Source organism: Triticum dicoccoides, chromosome 1A (genome assembly GCF_002162155.2).
Source record: "Triticum dicoccoides isolate Atlit2015 ecotype Zavitan chromosome 1A, WEW_v2.0, whole genome shotgun sequence".
NCBI lineage: Eukaryota > Viridiplantae > Streptophyta > Magnoliopsida > Poales > Poaceae > Triticum > Triticum dicoccoides.
This window is the reverse complement of record NC_041380.1, coordinates 509413904-509420964: the sequence shown is the minus strand read 5'-3', so window position 1 is coordinate 509420964 and position 7061 is coordinate 509413904.

Below are 7061 nucleotides of genomic sequence, written 5' to 3'. Positions count from 1 at the left end.
ATCTTCTTGGAAAGGCTGTTCAAGCCGTCCATAGTATGGGAAGGGGAACCTGGCAATAGCAGCCCGGACCCAACCACACTGCCCGACACCGAACACTCTGACACAATTGGAGGCTCTGCCAATGAAATAACACCTTCAGCCCACGTAATAATGGCCGTCATCGCCCCGTGGACAGAACAATTCCTCGCCTACCTTACCAGGCAGGAACTCCCTGAGGACCAAAATGAGGCACGCTGCATAGTGCGGTGATCTAAAACCTATAAAGTCCATGAGGGAGAGCTTTATAAGAAAAGCACTACCAGAGTCCTTCAAAGGTGCATCTCTGAAGAGGAAGGGCGGAACCTCCTAGCTGAAATTCATGCCGGACTCGGTGGACATCACGCTGCAGCTCGGTCCCTTGTAAGCAAGGCCTTCCGTACATGCTTTTATTGGCCGACGGCCCGGGCAGACGCCCAGGACTTAGTCCAACGATGCGTCGGTTGCCAGCTTTTTTCAAACCAAAGCCATATGCCACCCACCGCCCTCCAAACTATCCCCATCACTTGGCCCTTCGCGGTCTGGGGGCTTGACATGGTTGGACCCCTTAAAGGCGGAACCCACAAGAAAAAGTACTTATTGGTCATGGTGGATAAGTTCACCAAATGGATAGAAGCCAAGCCTATTAAGACGGCCGAATCCGGACCAGTGATAGACTTTATATCCGGGGTTGTACACCGTTACGGCGTCCCCCACAGCATCATCACTGGTAACGGCACGAACTTTACGGCCGATGAGGTAAAACTCTGGTGCAAAAACATGGGCATCAAGCTCGATTATGCTTCCATCTATCACCCACAAACCAACGGCCAGGTCGAACGTGAAAATGGTCTTATCATGAGTGGCATCAAACCCAGATTAGTGCGGTCCCTTAAGGAATCTAATATGCACTGGGTAGAGGAGCTCGACTCCGTACTCTGGGGTTGCGGACCACGCCGAATTGCACCACCGGATACACACCATTCTTCATGGTGTACGACGCAGAGGCAGTTTTGCCCCGCGACATAATTCATGACTCACCTCGAGTGCGCATGTACGAAGAAAGAGAAGCCGAGCTCGATCGGCAGGACAGTTTGGATGCCTTGAAGGAAGAGCGTGACGTGGCAAAAGCCCGTTCCGCATTTTATCAACAGCAGGCTCAAAGATACCAAAGCAGAGAAGTACGGGCCAAAAAATTACAATGTTGGCGAATTAGTTCTACGCCTGCCGGAGAAGAAAAAGGACAAACTCAAGCCCAAGTGGGAAGGTCCCTTCATAATCGACCAAGTCCTAACTGGTGGAGCGTACCGCCTGCGAGATGCATCGGATAACCGACTCGAGCCGAACCCATGGAACGCAGCCCGTCTACGAAGATTCTATGCCTAGCGCCGGACTCTGTGTTCGTCTCCTTCCTCTGTCCATTTTTTATATACTTTCTGTCTTACATTTCTCTCCTTCTCCTCTCTCTCTTATAGCCTTCAAAGGCTCATAAAGTGACACACTATCCGCGCTCATTAAACCTGGGGGCTTCTTTAAACAGAAGCTTATTTATACGGGCTTCATGCCCAACACATGTGTCACACTTCCGCATGTACATTTTATTCGCCATTATATGCATCGATATGACTTAAGTTTTGGCCAAGCTGGGTTGCCTAGCTCCTGTGCTTACCCCTACGTTCTCAATTGTTCGGCTAGGTGGTATAGGGAGCACCTCTGCGATTGTTACTTCCGGGTCAGCCGGATGTGTACCTCAGACTGGGTGAAGCCGAAAGCTAGCGTTCTTAAGGGAATATTCGGTCGGTGAACTAAAGATGATCTTTTCTTCCACTTATTTATCTATACGCCCCTAGATGTTTTTCCTGCGTCTCTTTTCGCAGAATGGACATGCACTTTAGGGCATGCCTCCCAGGGAAAGGAACCCCTAACGGAACTATTCTCCCTGGAAGATGTTTCTTACTAACCATGTAATATAACATAACTAGTTGGGCACTTGTCTGTTCAAGCACTAATGACCCCTACGCCTGGTCTCCATGCATACCCCGGTTTTTATATAACCGCGAGGGTATTCGGACACACTCCGTACTGTCAGGTCCCGAGGTTGAAGTGAAAAGGCCGGCCATGACAAACGATCTACAATCCGGCTAGAAGGCATTACACATGTCAATTAAAATTACATAGTCAATCTGACTGATTGTATTCCTCTTCAATTCCATCTAACAGGCTGTCTAGTTTACAGTCCTGTTGGGAATACTTTGCGGCCAACTCTACTTGGCCGTATACTAAGCTCACAGGGATCTCCTTCCCATCGGGCCCTACGAGTCTGACCTCGGCCATGTGGTTTGGGTCAGCCTTCGTGTACCGCGTCTTCACCATGGCTCAGGCCTCCCTGGCGCCTTGACGGCATGCCGGCATCTTCCACAATCGGAAGCGCCGCCGCGCTCCCTTCAGCTTCTCTACAAGCTCTCCAAGGCCTTCGGGCATGGAGACGGACGGCCACAAGGCCTGGGCGACGCCTCGCATCACCTGCCGAACTCGCTCGTGCAGTTGTGAGAGCTCGAGAAGAAGGTCACCCGTAGAACTGGGCATTTCCTCTGCAGGACGACCTGTCAGCATACCTACAGACATTACTCTGTTAGTCGACTTCCTCGCCGAACTCTTTTTTCAAAGTTCGTTCAAGCACTTACTATATATGCCGCGTCGAAGCCGCTGATTCTCCTTCACGGAGTCCAACAGCTGGGCACGAACGTCCTTCAGTTCCACGCCTAGCTTGGTGTTGGCATCTTGGAGATCGTTCTTCTCCCGCCTCACCTTTGTCAGCATGCTCTCACCGGCCTTTAGTTGGCGTCGGAGTTGTTGCACGTCTGGATTTAATCCGGTGCCATCTGCAATTTCATTTGTCAGATTTGCACCCGCGCCGCACTTCGCAAAATACTTATCTTTCAAAGCATATATTACCAGAGGGGGTCTCCTTGGGCTCCCCTGCCGCGGCTAGTGCGGCCTCAAGTTGGGCTTTGCACTCTTCCAGCTCCTGGGACAGCAGGGTATTCTTTTCTGTAAGAACCTGCATAACAGATGATCCTTCAATCAGTTATTCTAACTGTTTCAAGTCTCGGGGGCTACTGGTATACGTATATAATTACCAAAATTTTCTTACCCGTATGTCTTTCACATACTGCTCTGTGGCTCTGGCTAGACCATTTTGAGCGGCACGGAGGTACGCTTCTCCCGAATTGAAGGCATCCAATGCCTCTTGGGAGAAACAAGCGTCGCGAAGAACTGTCCGGTGACGCCTGTGGTTCATGGCACTCTCCACCTCAGAATTGGTGGCAGACAGCCTGTCTGCATCCTCCGTCGGAGGAGCGTCCAGTGCACGCCTCGTGTTCGCCTCCGCTTCCGGACCAGGCTTTGGAGCCTGGCTAGTGGAGGCGCGATTGGCAGCCTCTCCGGATATAGTCCGGCGAGGTCTCTTCGTCCTGAAGAGACCACGAGTGTTAATATGCCTCGAAGGAGTAACACCTGGGAATAAGGTGGCGCGCTATACCTTTGCGTCGATGCCTCAGTCCAGACCACACTTCTTTTCAGCTCGCGGGGCCTTGTCGCCCCTCGTTGGCTAGTCGTCGCAGGCTCGGCATCCCGTCTCAAGGACCTCCCCTGCAAAACACGGTTGTCATACGGTAATCGAAAACATGCAAGGACAGATTCCTTTTCAAAGTGCTGAGACTCCGGTCCCAGTTACTTGTGAGGCTGGGAGTAGCCCTGGATAATCGGCCGTAATAGCCACCAAGGCGTTGTCCCTGCTCAATTGATGAAACACTCCATCAATCAGCTCCACAGATAAGTCCGGATCCTCTTGAGAGGCCGGGTCGAGGGACCGTCCCGGATTCTCGGGTTGTGGAGGAGGGCTGTTTATTTCTTTAACAGCCTGACGCAGTTCCTGCGTTGAAGTCGTTAGACTGAAAATTTAACAATGGGAATATAAAACGAATGGGCAAGTAAAAGTGTCCACTTACCCAATTCGGGGGATTGTACATAGAAAATCCACCCCGTGGGTTGACGCAAGAAATTCCTCCTCTTCTCCCTTGTACAAAGCGGACAAGGTCTTTATTAGAGCAGCAGCCGAATCCAGCCCCTTACGGCCATAGCGGGTGGCGTCGTCCTCCCTGTTGAAGTCCCACATGGGGCGGCCTCTATACTGAAGCGGCTGCACCCCTCGCATGATGCACGCGGCCATGACCCCGATCATGGTCAGTCCGGAATGAGCTAACAATATTATCCGGCCCATCAGGTAAATAACGTCCCTGTCGCTTTCCCTCTGAGGGCTCCGTGGACGCCAGCTTAGGCGCTTCTTTAGGGGAGCACTGTCGAACTCAGGGAGGCCGATCCAGACAGGATCCGGCAGCGAACGTCCTCTATATAAAACCATTCTGAAGGCCAGTCCTCGGACGCCTTCTTTGGGGTTCCGGATAGATATCCGGTCCCGGCGATGTGCCACACTTCGACTCCGCCCACTTGATATATCGACCCCTCCTTAAAGCGGGGCACAAGGCAGAATAGCCTTTTCCACAGCGCGAAATGAGCCTCGTAGCCCAAAAACAGCTCGCAAAGGGCTACGAAGCCCGTGATATGCAATATGGAGGCAGGCGTGAGGTTGTGCAGCTGGAGGCCATAGAACTCCAGAAGCCCCCGGAGAAATGGATAAATTGGAAATCCGAGCCCTCTTATTAAGTAAGGGGCAAGGCATACCCGCTCTCCTTTGGAGGGATTGGGGGCGTTCTCTGCTTGCTCTCCGCCATTATAGGTGGCAAGTCCGGCTCGAATCGGGACCATATAGGCCGGGGGGAGAAATCCCTTGGTCTGGAGCTTCACTAGCTCGCTGTGCGGGATGGAGCACTTCTTCCAATCTCCAGGCTGAGGGCTGGAAGGGCGAGAGGAGGAGCTGCGGCGGCTGGCCATGATAGAATGGACCTCTGTCGGATACGCTATGATGAATACTCGCGGAAGGGAGAAGGTGTGGTTTGGATCTAAATCCTCGTCCCCTTAAATTGGCGGCTCATTCACGCGGCTAGGGGTGTAAATATAAAAAACACCCTGACTTTTCGTATTCGTTTGACACGTGGAAAACGGCCATTATTGGGCGTAGAAGCCAAGGAGCACTACATTTACAAGAAACCGGACACTATTCAACAGGTACACGGAATTTGGAGGAGAACCTGCCTTGCAATGCAGAAGACAATCTGCGCGCCGGACTCGTCGTCATTGAAGCTTGGTTCAGGGGCTACTGAAGGAGTCCTGGATTAGGGGGTGTCCGGATGGCCGGACTATACCTTCGGCCGGACTCCTGGACTATGAAGATACAAGATTGAAGACTCCGTCCCGTGTCCGGAAGGGACTTTCCTTGGCGTGGAAGGCAAGCTTGGCGATACGGATATGTACATCTCCTACCATTGTAACCGACTCTGTGTAACCCTAGCCCTCTCCGGTGTCTATATAAATCCGAGAGGTTTAGTCCGTAGAGAGAACAACAATCATACCATAGGCTAGCTTCTAGGGTTTAGCCTCTCTGATCTCGTGGTAGATCTACTCTTGTACTACCCATATCATCAATATTAATCAAGCAGGACGTAGGGTTTTACCTCCATCAAGAGGGCCCGAACCTGGGTAAAACATCGTGTCCCCTTCCTCCTGTTACCATCCGACCTAGACGCACAGTTCGGGACCCCCTACCCGAGATCCGCCGGTTTTGACACCGACAATGACCTTCTCGATTGTGAGATCATGAGAGATGACCACCTTGCCAAGTCCCAATACCTTAGAGGATGAGGCGTCACCCCACTTGACATTGGTGGGCATAGATGGAATCTTGTGCACGTCCACCACCAAGTCCTTGCTTCCGGTCATTTGATTTGTAGCTCCGCTATCGAGAAACCATGATCCCCCACTGGAAGCAAACACCTACAAGAGATTAATGCTTGGTTTTAGGTACCTGAGGGAGTCCTGGATTAGGGGGTGTCCGGATGGCCGGACTATACCTTCGGCCGGACTCCTGGACTATGAAGATACAAGATTGAAGACTTCGTCCCGTCTCCGGAAGGGACTTTCCTTGGTGTGGAAGGCAAGCTTGGCGATACGGATATGTAGATCTCCTACCATTGTAACCGACTCTGTGTAACCCTAGCCCTCTCCGGTGCCTATATAAACCGGAGAGTTTTAGTCCGTAGCACGAACAACAATCATACCATAGGCTAGCTTCTAGGGTTTAGCCTCTCTGATCTCGTGGTAGATCTACTCTTGTATTACCCATATCATCAATATCAATCAAGCAGGACGTAGGGTTTTACCTCCATCAAGAGGGCCCGAACCTGGGTAAAACGTCGTGTCCCCTGCCTCCTGTTACCATCCGACCTAGACGCACAGTTCGGGACCCCCTACCCGAGATCCGCTGGTTTTGACACCGACATTGGTGCTTTCATTGAGAGTTCCTCTGTGTCGTCACTTTTAGGCCCGATAGCTTCTCCGATCATCAACAGCGATGCGATCCAGGGTGAGACTTTTCTCCCCGGACAGATCTTCGTATTCGGCGGCTTTGCACTGCGGGCCAATTCGCTTGGTCATCTGGAGTAGATCGAAAGCTACGCCCCTGGCCATCAGGTCAGATTTGGAAGTTTGAACTACACGTCCGACATCCGCGGAGACTTGATCTTCGACGGATTCGAGCCACAGCCGAGCGCGCCGCACTGTCACGATGGGCATGATTTAGCTTTGCCACCGAACAGTGCCCTGGAGGCCGCACCTGTGTCCGCTCCAACCCCTAGCTCGGAGCCGATCACACCAATCGAGGATGGGTGGTTAGACACCGCCTCGAGGGCAGCAATCTCTACGGCGATCGAGCCGAACACCAGCCCTATTCTCTGCGAAGCCCGTGACTCCAAGGAGCCGGACTCCTCTCCAGACTCCGAGCCCTCCACGCCCCGACCGATCGATTGGGCGCCGATCATGGAGTTCACCGCCGCAGACATCTTTCAGCACTCGCCCTTCGGCGATATTCT